Source organism: Nuphar pumila, chromosome 13 (genome assembly GCF_984573655.1).
Source record: "Nuphar pumila chromosome 13, dmNupPumi1.hap1.1, whole genome shotgun sequence".
Lineage (NCBI taxonomy): Eukaryota > Viridiplantae > Streptophyta > Magnoliopsida > Nymphaeales > Nymphaeaceae > Nuphar > Nuphar pumila.
The window spans coordinates 95,687,102-95,703,206 of NC_143261.1; positions in this window are offsets into that span (position 1 = coordinate 95,687,102).

The window sequence follows — 16,105 nt, forward strand, 5'->3', positions numbered from 1 at the left end:
AATATATTTTATATTTTATATTACATAATATATTCTAGAAGAGGTAGTTGTTTAACTTGCAACCAATTTCTTAGAATTCAAGTTTTATCGCTTCTAACTTAGAAACAATATGCCTTTTTATTTTAACCAGCTTGCTCAAAATATAATCAGTAGTTTCAAAGCTCACATCCCGTTATTTTCAGCTTCTAAAGAATGTCTTTTTTTTTTATTTGAAACCAAGCCACTCGAGCTAGGCTTGTTTGGTTCAAGCTTGACATGGCTTGCCCTTGCCAGAAGCATGAGCCGAGATTTGAACCAATGTTGTCAGAATTGATCTGAATTGGCCGGTTCAGATTGAATCGAGCCAAAGGCTATTCAAAAGAAGCTTACAAGAGGCGATTCAAAAAAAGCTTTATGGTTTAATTTTCTTAAACATTCAAAATATTTTTTTTATGATGTGTTATCCAATGGTGAAAAAGTACTGATTCAATTCAGAGTTTTTTCAGAAATCGATTCACCTATTGAAGTGATTTTAAAAATACTGGATTCAACACTTCAAGCTTTTGGCTCATTAGGCTTGTTTACCAGCCCTAAGAACACCATGGCTGGCCTCCCCTGCCTACCCCTGGTATTTCACCCAGCTTTGACCTTGTGGCAAGGGATGTGATGCAGCTGAATTGGAGAAGGCGTGAAACAATGGCCACCGTGAAGCTGAACTCTTTATTAAACTCAACAAGGATTTCAATAACAGAAGGAAATTCAATAACAATTAAAGAATGAAAAAGAAAGAAAAGCAATAGGCAGAAAGAAAAGCAATAGGCAAAATTGCAGAAGGTAGAAGACGGCTGCAGTTTCAATATTCTCTGCCTTCACGCAACCCTAGACAGGGCTTCTTAAAGACTGTTTGCTGGACTGGGTCATGGGTCCAGGTTTGGATCCGACCCATGACCCGAGTCAATATCTCTTTGCAGGGGCGTGCGAGCTCCACCATGCCTGACGTAGGTGCGCAGGGGTACCTCCCTGCGTTGTGGATCCGTCCCTGCAAGTGAGTCATATTCACGGGGTCCTTCATCTGCCCTGTGGTGGATCGAGTGGCACGATGGGCCCAATCGGGTCCTGCCCTGCATCATTCTCCCCTGGTTGGGAAGAAGTCGACTCTGTCGACTTGTTGTCGCCACAGTAAGCATATAGATCAGCCACGTTGAAAATAGGGGAAATATGCCAATCATCGGGCAGCTCAAGGAGGTAAGCATTCGAACCCAATCGCTGAAGGATCCTAAAGGGCCATACTTCTTAGGACTTAATTTGCTATAGGTGCCTACAGGAAAACGCTCTGGACGCAGATATACCCAGACGAGTTGACCGACCTCGAACTGGACATCACGAGGACTGATCTACGAAAGCTTTGTAGGTCTCATAACTTTCAACAAGTTTGGCCCGAACTTGTCTGTGAACGTCACGCATATACTCAACGGCATCAAAGGCATCTGGAGCTGGAGCTGAGAGATCTGATACAGGGGCTAGGTCAACGACATGGGTGGGAGACCGACCATACACTACTTGGAACGGAGATTTACCAGTAGAACGGTTAATGGAATTGTTATAGGCGAACTCGGCTTGGGGCAATACGAGATCCCAAGTTTTGACATTTTCGCCCACTAGACTCCGTAACAAATTTCCTAAGGTGCGGTTCACGACTTCGGTTTGGCCATCAGTCTGGGGATGGGGATGATATGCACTACTGAACTGAAGCTTAGTTTTCAACAGGGCCCATAACGATTTCCAAAAGTGGCTCATAAAACGCGTGTTGCGATCGGAAGTGATTGTATGAGGTAGACCGTGGAAACGGGCAACATCCTTGAAATAATATGAGGCGACTAAAGAGACATCGGTGGTGCGTTTGCACGGAACAAAGATAGCCATTTTGGAGAACCGGTCAACAACTACTAAAATGGAATCAAAGCGACGTGGTGTGCGGGGAAGGCCCACGATAAAATCCATGAATACATGCTCCCACGGTCGTTCAGGAATGGGTAATGGGGTGTACAGACCACTATTCTGACGATGACCCTTGGACACTTGACACACATGACAGCCTTGGATAAACTTAGCATCTTTGCGCATTTTGGGCCAAAAGTATCGTTCATCTAATAGAGCGAATGTCTTATCATGCCCGAAATGCCCGGCTAACCCTCCTTCATGTAATTCAGAAATCAACTGAAGTCTAAGGGAGAAATTGGGTACACATAATTGGTTACAATGGAAGAGGTAACCATTATGAATACAAAAACGGGGGTCGAGGTTGCGATCTGAAGAGGTGCACCCTTCTCAGACTTTGTGAAAATCAGGGTCCGTAGGGTACAACTCTTTGCATTGCTCAAAACCAATGACCTGCACCGACATAGTCATAAGAAGACTGTTCTTCCTACTAAGAGCGTTAGCCACCTTGTTCAGGGTACCCGATTGATGCCGAAGCGAAAAGGTGTACTCCTGCAAGAAGCTGACCCACTTGGCATGACGAGCACTCAACTTTTTCTGACTGTTAAGGTACTTTAATGCCTCATGGTCCGTGTACAAGACAAATTCTTTATAAATGAGATAATGCCTCCAATAACGAAGGGCTTGTACAACGACATAGAACTCGACATCGTAAGTAGAGTATTGGCACCTGGCCTGAGTCAGCTTCTCGCTAAAGAAGGCGACAGGCCTACGATTCTGACTCAAGACGACGCCAATCCCCACTTTAGAGGCATCACATTCAACCTCAAAGACTGCACTAAAATCTGGGAGGGCTAAGACAGGAGCACTGGTCATTTTGTCCTTGATGATCGTAAAGGCGTTGCTAGCCGTTGGCGTCCAATGAAAGCTAGTACCTTTTAGGCACTCCGTGATGGGGGCCATAAGGGTACTAAAATTTCTCACGAAACGTCGGTAAAAGGTGGCTAACCCGTGGAAACTACGGATTTCTCGGTAGGCCAATCGACAATCGCTCGGACTTTAGCAGGGTCTGCCTTGACGCCATCGGAAGACACAATAAACCCTAAGAACACGACACTGGATGTCATAAACTCACACTTCTTGGCATTAGCATACAATTTTTCCTTTCTCAAAATATCTAAGACTTGACGCAGGTGACTCAAATGATCAGACAATGAAGAACTATAGACTAAGATGTCGTCAAAGTAGACGACAACAAACTTCCCAAGACACGGACGCAAGACTTGGGTCATCATGTTCATGAAGGTACTGGGGGCATTAGACAACCCAAACGGCATGACTAACCACTCGTACAATCCATCACGTGTCTTAAATGCCGTTTTCCACTCGTCTCCTTCGCGTATACGAATCTGATGATATCCGCTTTTTAAATCAATTTTAGAGAAAATGGAGGCACCGGATAACATATCAAACATATCATCTAAACGAGGAATGGGAAAACGGTATTTGACTGTGATGCGATTGATCGCACGACTATCGATACACATGCGCATGGACCCATCTTTCTTAGGAGTGAGTAAGGCAGGCACGACACAATGACTAACACTCTCACGAATAAAACCTTTTTGCAATAAGTCCTGAACCTGTCTTAACAACTCAGTGTGCTCGGAGGGGTTCATGCGATAAGCGGGAAGGTTGGGTAGACTCGACCCGGGCACAAAATCAATGGAATGCTGAACCACCCTTGTTGAAGGTAATCCATTAGGAAGGTCATCCGGCATAACATCGCGAAATTCCTCGAGAAGAGGGGCAACGTCCGCGGGAATGGACACAGACGAACTCATCACTGGCTTAGCCACCAGGGCATAACAATAGCCATCTTCTTGGCAGTGGTCCAGGAAGAGCCGGTACGAGAGTCCTGCGATTCGGGGAACTCGCTCAGGTTTGTCTACAGTGGGGAAACCAGTCTCCTTGATAGATAGAAGGACTATTCTATGGCCATTAAAGACAAAGGAGTAGGTGTTCTTGCGGCCATCGTGAGTTGTCTGGCGATCGAACTGCCAGGGACGTCCCAAGAGAATGTGACACGCGTGCATAGGGGCTACATCACACCACACCTCATCGTGGTAGTGTTCCCCCATGGAAAACCGGACTAGGCATCGCTGAGTGATGGGAACCTCATTTCCTTTCTTGAACCAGGCCATCTTGTAGGGTTGGGACAACTTTTCTGTGTTAAGTTTCAAGGTAGACACCACACTCTCAGACACCATGTTCTCACAAGCTCCGGTATCAATGATGATGTCACATGCGTGCCCTTCACAGTTGCACCGGGTCTTAAAAATGTTATTCCGTAGCCATTTCGATGGGGCCGATTCTCAGGGTGTGGTCAACACATGACGGATGGACAACAAACTTTCGATGTTGCCGTCGAACTCTATAACTCCCCTCTCATCCTCAACCTCAACTAGTGAATTGTCATCACTATCACTCTCACTTGCAGACTCGACAATCCCTTCAACCAGATGGGTGTTCTTGCTCATGGTCGGACACTTGGACGCGACATGTCCTAACTCTTGACACCTAAAACAACGAAGGGTCGACTCAGTAGGTTTGGCTTTGGACCGGGTGTGAAAAGCTGGACCTGACTGGTCAGGTTTGCTAAGGTCTGTCCTAGGTTTTGAATCACTAGGGGAGCTTCTCCCCTGGTTGGGACACTAGGCTTGGGTCGACTGGAGGGCTCATTACGGGTCGTCCGATATTCCTGCCTCCGCTTCAGCTTGTCCTCGATGTTCATGGCATAACTGCTGGCTTGATCTAATGTTTCGACTGTGACACAACTAAAATCATCAGAGATAACAGGGCGGAGACCCGAAATGTACCTCGTGACCTGCTGACGAGCTGTTTCCTCGATCTGCACTCGCAGGGAAAGACGATGGAACTTCGCGGTGTACTCGGCTACAGTTCGGGAACCTTGGCGCAGGGTCAGGTATTCCTTGTAGGCTCGCTCGGCGTGATCCGAAGGCACGAACTTTGACTGCATCAGTCTTTGCATTTCCTCCCACGATTGTACGCGCTCTAATCCCTGCCGCTCCCTTGATCGTTGTAGCTCCACCCATCATGTCTGTGCTAGGCCTCTCAATCGTGTAGAAGCTAACGAGACACGACGATGTTCCACAACTGTGTGATAGTCGAAGAAGAACTGCACTGCATAAGACCAGTCGAAAAACCGCTCCGCGTCGAATCGCCCCGCAAACTCCGGAAGATCCAATTTCACGCCATAGGTGGAGGAGTGGTCTAGTGGTCTCTGCTGTCGTGGCTCCACTATTCCTGCAGGATGCTCGTTCCAGAAAATGTCGTCGTCCCATGCTGCTTCATTGCCCTTATGGCGGTATTGTTCGCCGGGATGCTGGTGCTGTCGAACTCTCCCGATGGGGGGTCGGCGGTCGGGGCGCGCCGGTTCCTGCTGACATTGCCTCGGTCGGGTTTGCCCGTGGGCGGGCACCATCTGCGGCCGGTATTGTGGTACTGGAATGACGGTAAGTCCAAGGTTCGGGGGAGGGTTCGGTTGAGGTTCTGGTTCCGGATGGGTAGAATGGGTATAATATGGTTGTGGGTTAGGAGTAAGGTGTTGGGCCAGATATTGGGTTGGGTTTTGGGTCAGGTTTGGGCAAACAGGTTGGTTTGGGTTTGGGTATGGGTATGGGGCTTGATGGGTATATGGATGGGTTGACTCGCCCGATGAGATGTGGATCGGACCCACTCCTACACTACTCGTCGGACCCAGATATGGATGGGAAGGATCGAGGTTCGAGTTTTGGGGATAATAGGCTTGGTCTGAACTCGATCCCCGATCCAAGAGATTATGGGTCTGGTTTTGACCCGGCTCAAATCCAAACTGGAGCTCCGTCCGGGTCCGATATGGGATAGGGTCGGCATGAGATCTACTTTGTAGGTCAAAATTACTGGGTTGGTTCTGGTTCGGGGTTGCCCGCGCACCTGAACCAACTAGGTAGGCTGGGTAAGGGTGGTCTAGACCCAAACCCGCTCCCTGGGACCCAAGGGTTGGTCCCAACGAAACGGGCCTGTGCCCTGCTGGAACAAAAGCCGAGTTGGACCCTCTGATATCAGGTCCCTCCAAATGGGTCTGGCCCGCTCCTGCTCGTAGAGGTATCATTTCGGAGCCTCTCCGTGCAGGATCGGGAGGGAGAGATGGTTCTCCTCTGGGTCGGACAGACGAACCTGGGTCCATAAATGGACCCAGCGTGACGCTGGGGCCGTGCCGACCCAGGTCCCATTGCTGCGCATCGCGCGTGGTGCCCTGCCACGGGGTCGGACCTGCAGGTGGGCCCAACGCAAAGCTGGGACCCTGCAGGCTTGGGTTGACCTGCAGCGTAGCCCCAGGTACGCGCGACCACTCGCTGGTACCAACAGGCGTCTCCTGCACACGGCTGAGGTCCTGCTGGTTCAGTCCTACCTGCGATCCCAACGCAGGGAGGCACGTTTTCGATGGTGGGGCTATTACCAGGGGGTTGCTGCTCATCGGGGCTCCCTGGGGTTGATGCGCATGACTCAGATCAGAGGTGAGGGTTGTCGCCGGCAGGCACGCGGGGCTTCGACCCTGCTGGTGTTGCGTCATCGGCAGGGTTGCGGTAAAACAGGGGAGTGAACCTGCTGCTGCGCCCTCGCCGAGGCCTGTGCACAATGTTGCGCACGACTGTTGGGGTTTCTCGAGCGCTGTCACGCGATCTTCAAACCCGTCCATCCTCTTTGACAGGCCGGCGATATCCCTACTCATTCGCAGCATGTTTTCTTGGATTTTCGTCAACACATCCATGACTCGCAATAGTGGGTCTTCGTTGCCGGCCTCTTCACGTTCCTCGCCTCGCACCGGATCGTTCCCTGCTTCAAGAGCCATCTCACTGATGAAGAAGGGGCGACTCTGATACCACTTTGATGCAGCTGTATTGGAGAAGGTGTGAAACAATGGCCACCGTGAAATAGTGGCTGAACTCTTTATTAAACTCAACAAGGATTTCAATAACAGAAGGAAATTCAATAACAATTAAAGAATGAAAAAGAAAGAAAAGCAATAGGCTGGAAAATTGCAAAATGTAGAAGACGGCTGCAATTTCAATATTCTCTGCCTTCACGCAACCCTAGACAGGGCTTCTTAAAGACTGTTTGCTGGACCGGGTCGTGGGTCCAGGTTTGAATCCGACCCACGACCCGGGTCAATATCTCTTTGCAGCTGGTTCTGGGGCGTGCGAGCTCCACCACGCCTGACGTAGGTGCGCAGGGGTACCTCCCTGCGTCGTGGCTCCGTCCCTGCAAGTGAGTCATTCACGGGGTCCTTCATCTGCCCTGTGTGGTGGATCGAGTGGCACGATGGGCCCAATCGGGTCCTGCCCTGCACCAGGATGTCACCCGTGGGTTTCTAACTTGCGATGTCTGGTCAACTTGGTGACATTCACAAGTCGCCCCTACCAGATGAGCAGAGGCTGCCTCTTACCAGCATAAGCTGCAAGATCCAGGGATGTGCGTGGCTTGATATTAGGCGATCAGAACTGATTCTTCTGTCAGGTTGATTAAGGTCGGGCATCCCTCTTGTTCTATATTTTGGTCCGGTCTAAGGCCAACGAACCTACACCCTCAAAGTGTAAACTTCTGTTTTTGTCTTAGATTGACATGCCTAATTCTAAATCAGTGCCCAAGCAATTACCTAGAATTGAATGGGATAGATAAATTGATTAAGATACCTTGCTCCAAACATGCCGTAAGCAATGGATGCCGAAAATGTGAAAAGACCATGCATCTATAAGCAGCTGGGTTTACAACCTCTGCCTGCTTTCACCGGTGGTTTGCTTGAGAGTCCTTTTCTGTTGACTAGGCCTGGAGAAAACTCGGAAGTCATTGGCCTCGTCTGCCATGATCCTAAACCTAGCTGGTCCTGGTGCAAGCCTCGGTTGATAAAACCTCAGTGGTCCAGTAGCAGTTTTGCCGTGCAGAACCGGAAATGCAGCCCCAGGGCTCGAACTGTTGACGTGGGGTATCAACGCTCCAATGCACCTTCCAGGCAGCCAGGTGAGTGCCCCTGCTGGGGCTTCTTGGAACAGTCCTGATACAGTTAAATTCGCTGTGATTAACATATGTCCTGTGGCTGCTACTGAGTTTTAACTTCTGGAGGGTCTATGTGAGATCTACCTGCTACCAGGGCTTAGATTTCTCCGTGTAATAAATAAATAATTAAATAAAAAAATGTCCTCTATGGTGCCTGTCAACCAACATTTGCTGTTGGGAGTTGGTGATGACTCAAATGATTCTCACGCGATAATCATATATATGGTGTCCTGTTGTTAGGAAACAAAAGTAGATCAAATTATGTGACCCTCATGCACCTGATCAACTGAGAACTGATCAAGTGATTTGACAAAACACTGATTTTTTGCGTTTCGAAATCACAACCGTCCATCACTTCAGTCACCATCATCCATTGTGAAATGATTACATCAGCACTTTTGGTGGATCCCACTACTTGCTCAATGAATGGGTGGTGATTTCAGAACACAAAAAAATTGTGTTTTGTCAAATAATCTGATCTGTCCTCGGGACTTATCTCAGTCCTATTGCTTCTCAATTTTTTAGTAGTCTATGGATGATATAGCCAGTTAGTGCATGGCCTGTCCCTTTTGGTGTTGCACGGGAAACTGAGATCAGAGTTTTTTGAAGGTGGGCCATGTAAGGCAGGGTGGTCGCCGGCATTGGCCTTGCAGGAGTGGGTTCATTAAGTTACCCGGTTGTCAGTCAGCGGGGGTTCTTTGTTTTTTTTTTTTGAAAGGCAAGCTGGGGTTAGGCAGACCCTACCAGATACAACGATACCATTGGGTTTTGAACCTGCAACGTCCCAACACTAGGTGAATTGCACTAGCTGCTCCTACCAGACAAGCTGAGCCCCGGTTGGTAGCTAGGGTTCCTTGTTATAAAAAAGAAACTGAGAACTGAGTCTGATCAAATAGATATTCGGAGTTACCCATTCTCTTGTTTACTCCCTGTCATTTTTTATCCTTATTCCCCTCTATATATATCTCCTCTTCTGTAACAAGATCAAGAACCATGAATGAAGATGACGTCTCTCTCTTTTCCTGGTGGATGTAGGCAATACCGACCCGAACCACGTGAAATACTTTGTCTTATTTGTTTATCGTTCTTTAACCACTGCCGTCGTCCATGCACCCGTGTTTTAATATGGTACAAGAGCGGACTCCAACTCCGCATCATCGACGTCATCATGATCTTAGTCTGGGCAGGTAAGGACCCATCATCGACATTCCAGCCTCATCTATCCCTACGGCAATGGCAGATCATGAAGGACCAACTACACCACCAAGATGGTGGGTACACGAGTCTAATCCCATGCTCAAGATCATGACCATTCTTATGGACGGATCCAACTATCTATCGTGGTCAAAAGCTGTGACGTTATTCCTCAGCGACAAGTCAAACCTTGGATTTGTGAGTAGAAAAAATGTTCCACCAACAGAGAATGCTCCCAAATATAAAAAATGAGAATCAGGCAACCACCTAGTCATGTCATGGCTCTTGAACTCCATGAAACTAAATGTTGCTGAAGGTTTCATGTTCTTGGAGACACCAAAGGAGATCTTGGACACCTTCAAAGAGGTCTATGGCGAGAAAAACAATCTGGTCTAGGTATACCAACTGCAGCAGAAAGTTGCTCAACTCAAGAAGGATGATCGATCCTTCAACCAATATCTCAGCACCCTACATGGGATGAACTCTCCCAGTATCGGTCGATCACCATTGACGTGGCAACTATCAAGAGACGCCTTGATAAAGACAAGGTGTTCAAGCTCTTGGTTGTGACAAGATTACGACACTTTAAGAGACCAACTGCTAATGACTCCACTGCCCTCTTTCAATGTCGTTTGTGCTGCCATCCAATGCGAGAAAACTTGCCGCAAAGTGATGAACCCGAATCCCAAACCGGTAATGACAAAACCCAACATCGATCCCATGAAAAAGCGACGTCCTTCAAAAGACGCTGGAGGTGAACCAAGAACATCAATGATGGCCGAATCCAAAGAGGAAGCTGAACTGTATCATAACAAGTATCGACCAAGACCTAGGTCTACCCATTGCAAAAAATTGGGTTATGTGATAGAAAAATGTGGGAGATTCATAGTAGACCCAATAGAGACAAAAATCAAAGGTTTGACAAAGGAGGCAAACAAATCACCACCATTGAACATCTTGCAAATCTCTTCCAACTTTTGAGCAGGTCAAACCTCGCCATCATAAATTGATCTGAATACACTAGTGCAGACACCACAGGCAATCACTTATCCTTTGTTGCACTGGGGCTACCGACCACATGACATGATATCGTGAGTTGCTGAAAAATAAGAGAGAAGTCAACAAAAAACCTATGCTCATTGCCGATAGTTCTGTAGTCCCCATTCAAGGAATAAGTGACGTCTCCCTTTCAAGTAGAAACAACACCACATGAGCTCTCTATATTTCTTACTTCCCTATGAATTTGTTATCCATCAGCAAGGTAACTAAGGCGTCAAATTGTTGTCACTTTTTTTCCTGACCATGTGATCTTTCAGGATATGAAAACAAAGAAAACAATTGGTAGCGAACATGAATTTGCTAGCCTATATTTCTTGGAAATCAAGAACTGCACCTTTCTGACTCAAGGAAACATCGATCTATATCAACATTGGCATCACAAGCTCAGTCACCCATCTGATAATATTCTGAAATCTCTCTTTCCCGAACTTGATAATTGTTCTGAATCGTGTGATGCATGTCAATATGAAAAATAATCTAGATTAACTTTTAAAAACTTTGATGGTAAAAGTGTAGATGCTTTCAATTTGATTCACTCTGATGTTTGGGGCCCGACGCCTGTGGATTCATACTCTGGGTATAAATATTACGTTACTATCATTGATGATTATTCTCATGTTACCTGGGTTTATTTCTTGGAACGCAAAAGCGATGTACTTGAGACCTTCAAAGAATTTCACTGTATGATACAAAACCAATTTGGAGTAAAAAATTAAAACTCATCTGTCTGACAATGGAGGAGAATACACAAGCAATGACCTTAAAAGTTACCTGCTAGCCAGGGCATTATCCCACAAACCACCTGCAAAATATCCGGCACCTTCTAAATGTTGTTAGAGCCTTCATGTTTTAGATGAAAGTCCCCAAGACCTGCTGGTCCCATGCCGTGGTGGCAACATGTCATGTAATAAACCGCATACCTAGCCAAGCCATCAGTAATCAAATCCCCATGGAATTGATTAGGAAAAGAGGAACATCCCTCAATCATCTTCGGGTTTTCGAATCCTAATGCTTTAATCATATACAAAAAAAAAACACCGTGATAAGTTAGAAAAAAGGGCAGTCAATTGCATTTTTTTGGGGTACTCATCCACCAAAAAGGGTTACAAATGTCACGATTTAGAAAGTGAAAAATTGTCCACTCGAGATGTAAAATTCTTCCAAAATGAACCATATTTTGCTCAACAAGATTCCCTAATTTTTGACTCGCCTCATGTTGAATATGATGAGTGGCGTTTGGAGCCAGTGTTGCCGACCTTAGACATCTTGGACTCAGTTGGCCCTAAGGAAATAACAAACACACCGACGGTCTGTGTATCGACTTCAAAAGTCCCTGTAAGCCATTCAAGTAGGGAACCAACATCAAGACCCATGGTGGAAGGTCTTCGAAGGTCCACCAGAACCAGTAGACCACCTGCTAGCTTCAACGATTTCTACTCTTACATGGCTACCGGATCTACGACATATCTAATTGAAAAAGAGATCTCGTTCAACAACTTCTCCCAGGCCTATTCCTCTTACCTATGCAATGTGTACTCCACATCCGAACCAACCTTATTTAAGGAAAACAATTCGCAATCCGAATGGAGAAAAGCCATGGCAGAAGAATTATGCGCCCTACAAAAGAATTGAACTTGAGAGGTGGTCATACTTCTCTTAAGGAAGAAACCCGTTAGTTGCAGGTGGACATAAAAATCAAATATTGTAGCGATGACAGTATCGAAAGATACAATGCCAGACTCGTAACCAAGGGATACAACCAAGTTGAAGGGATTGACTAACACAAGTCCTTTGCCCTGTGGCAATGATGAACTCAATCCGCATCTTGCTATCCATTGCCGCCAACAGAAGATGGCCTACCTTCCAACTCGACGTAAAAAAAGCATTCCTCTACGGCAATTTGAAAGAGGAGTTATTACATGCACCTCCCACCAAGGCAGAACAACAACCTAGGCAAAAATACGGTGTGCAAACTCAAGAAAGCCATCTACAACCCAGGGGCGTAGCTAGGGGGGGGCAGGACTGGGCTGTAGCCCAGTCCTGCCTCCCCAAACAGTTAATTTTTTTTTTTTAAAAGCCCTGCCCTTGTTCCCTTGCGACTTACAGTGTACAGTTGCGCTAGAGTCTGTTTTTCTTTTGTTGAGTCTGATGTAAGCTGCCCGGTTCAGGTGAATTAATACCCCGAAGGGGCAGCCCGTATACTTGAACTGTAATAGCCTGCGGGCAAAATTGTGAATGAATTAAATGCGTTGAGCTTTCTTTTGTTCACCCTCGTTGTGATTGCTTCTTGTGATTGCAACTTCTCTCCCTCTATTCTCTCTTGCTCTCTTGCACTCTGATCATAAGCTTCCGCGACCGGCAAGCGAGCTGACGAGTAGGCTTGCGGTTGTAAGGAAGGACCGTCGCGCCGCGCTGGCCCATTGAAGGAAATAGGCCCGTGACAAGTGGTACCAGAGCCCGTTCTCGTGCTGGGGAAGGGACTCCGGAGTCGGTGTCGACAGACACGCCGACAGGCTGCGATTTGTGAGCAAGACATCGTGGCGCCTTATCAACACTTGCGCAACACCAGAGGCAAGGCAGTTGCCGAAGCTGAGGAGATGGGTTCACCTCGGGGCCAAGAAGAGTTGGCTGCAACTGTTAACAAGTTGGTGGAAGATGTGACTTCGCATGATGAAGCGATTTCACGCGCATGTGAATCATTCAATGGATTGAATGATGTGGTGGCGAGCCTGCAAGAGCAGGTGAACTTACTAATGGGGCAGGTCACTTTGTTGACGACTACAGTGACCGATCTTGAGTTGAGGAACCATACGTTGCAGCGGACGGTGACCCTGAATGGCGGAAATGGTGAGAGACCATCAAGGATTGATGTACCTAGACCCGCAAAATTCAATGGTTCTCGCGACAGCAAGGCCATTGAGAACTTCTTGTTCCAAGTAGAAGACTACTTGGATATCCAAAATGTGACCCTTGAAGATCTGAGGATCAAGGCTGCAGCGGCCTTACTTGATGGTGATGCTATCGCTTGGTGGAGGCGGAAGCGCAATGACATGGAGAGGGGTCAATGTGTGATAGACACCTTCGACGACTTCAAAGTAGAGTTGCGCAACTACTTCATGCCAAGAAATGCGCAGAGACAGGCTTACCGAATGGTTCGTGAACTCAAACATACTGGTTCGTTGCAGGACTATGTCCGAACGTTCCAGAAGCTTATGCTGGAGATACCTAACATGCCAGAAGACGACATGCTCAACTGGTTCATTGTGGGACTTCAACCATGGGCACAGTCCGAAGTGGAAAGGAGCAACCCCCGTATTTTGGAAGATGCATACGTGGCGGCTGAGCGCTTAGTTGATACTCAGCGCAAACCTTTCACCCCATCAACCAAAGTTGGGAAGAAGCCTGACCACGGAGGCAAGAAGGATGAGCAGCGCAACGATAAAGGTGAGGCGTCGACACGCCATCAATCCGAAAAGAAACAGAACTACACAAAGCATAACAACAGCAACAAGGGTGCGGTTGTGACATGTTGGTTCTGTGGTGATAGACATATCGCCCGGCAATGCCCAAAGTGCCTTGTAAAGGACGACGGGCAAGCCAATGCTGCACAGGAAGAATGCAGCGATACTGAAGGCAGTGACACTGAGACCATGCAACCGAGGATGGGCGCCATGCGATCGATTAACGCAGCTAGAAGTTGCGCAGCTAAGAACATGCAGGTCAGTAAGGAACTTATGTACGTAGAAGTCATTATGAATGGAAAGTCTACTTCGGCAATGGTAGACTCCGGGGCCACACACAACTTTGTCTCGCGGGAAGAGGCAGAGCGGTTGGGCTTGAAAACAGGGCCAAAGCAGAGGACTATCAAAACAGTAAACTCTGAGGCCAAGCCCATTCTTGGTGAAGCAAGAGATGTGGCTACTCAAGTGGGGAGTTGGGTCGGCAAAGCCAACTTCTCTGTGGTGCCCCTGGACGATTTCAAGGTGATTCTGGGTATGGAGTTTCTGCGAAGCCAGAATGTGATGATGCTGCCAAAGTTTAACACGTTGACGATCATGGGATCGAACCTGTCCCACACAGTGCAGTGCCTTACACAGAAAGGCAAGTCTTCAGTGTTATCAGCAATGCAACTGAAGAAGGGTGTCAAGCATGGGGAGCAGACATTCTTAGTTGCAGTGCGTGCAGATGAAGGGAAGGTAGAAGCAGCAGTGCCGCCGACCCTAGCCCCTCTATTGGAGGAGTTTCGGGGGGTGATGCCTCCGGAATTGCCAAAGCGTCTTCCGCCAAGACGCGAGGTCGACCACAAGATTGAGTTGACCCCGGGAGCAAAGCCTCCCGCAATGGTTTCATACCGTATGGAGCCAGCAGAGTTGAAGGAGCTGCGCAGGCAGCTAGACGAGATGTTGGACGCAGGCATTATTCGTCCATCAAAAGCCCCATTTGGTGCCCCGGTCCTTTTTCAGATGAAACATGATGGCTCTAAACGGTTATGTGTGGATTACCGGGCCTTGAACAAGGTCACTGTGAAGAACAAGTACCCATTGCCATTGATAGCAGACTTGTTCGATCAGCTAGGCAGTGCCCGTATCTTTTCCAAGCTAGATCTGCGATCGGGTTACTGGCAGGTGAGGATTGCCGAAGGTGATGAGCCGAAAACAACTTGTGTCACCCGCTATGGTGCTTACGAATTTCTAGTAATGCCATTCGGGTTGACAAATGCTCCAGCCACGTTCACGACTTTAATGAACCAGATTTTCTACCCTTACTTAGACAAGTTTGTGGTAGTCTATCTGGATGATATCGTGATCTACAGCAGTAACATGGAGGAACATGTCGGGCACTTGCGAACAGTGTTTCAGGTGCTGAAGGAGAATGACCTCTGTGTTAAACGAGAGAAGTGTCTCTTCGGGCAGGAGGAGATCAGCTTCCTTGGCCACGTTGTGGGGCGTGGTGTGCTGCGTATGGATGGGCAGAAGATAAGGGCCATCCAGGAATGGGTTCCGCCAAGCAAAGTGCCAGAATTGCGGTCATTCCTCGGCTTGGCAAATTATTATCGGCGTTTCATCGAAGGTTATTCCCTCATTGCTGCGCCCCTCACAGATTTGTTGAAGAAGAATCGGGTATGGCTCTGGACAGGAGCGTGCCAAGATGCCTTCGAGGGCTTGAAGAAAGCCTTAGTGAGAGAGCCAGTGCTGCGACTGCCTGATCATTCGAGACCCTTCGAAGTCCACACTGATGCCTCAGACTTTGCCATTGGCGGGGTTATTATGCAAGACGGGCATCCGATCGCATATAAGAGTCGTAAGCTGAAGGATGCAGAGAGGCGGTACACAGTGCACGAACATGAGATGACCGCCATTGTGTATTGCCTCAGGACCTGGCGGCACTACCTTTTGGGTGCCGAGTTCGTCGTCAAGACGGACAATGTGGCCACGAGCTATTTTCAGACGCAAAAGAAGTTGACGCCCAAGCAAGCTCGATGGCAGATGTTTTTGGCTGAGTTCGACTTTGCCTTAGAGTACAAGGTTGGAAAAACCAATGTTGTGGCGGATGCTTTGAGTCGTAGGGCTGAATTAGCTGCTGCGCGCGCAGAGCCTTCTGAAGTGCATTTGGAGGGTGCATTGCTGATTCGCATCCGCGAGGGTACACAGCAGGATCCGACCGCACAACACCTTGTTTCTCTGGCGCAGGCAGGGAAGACTCGATGATTTTGGCTACAGGATGGCATCCTGGTAACAAAAGGGGGACGCATCTTTGTACCACGGTGGGGAAGCCTTCGCCGAGAGCTACTCAAGGAGTGCCATGATACACTATGGGC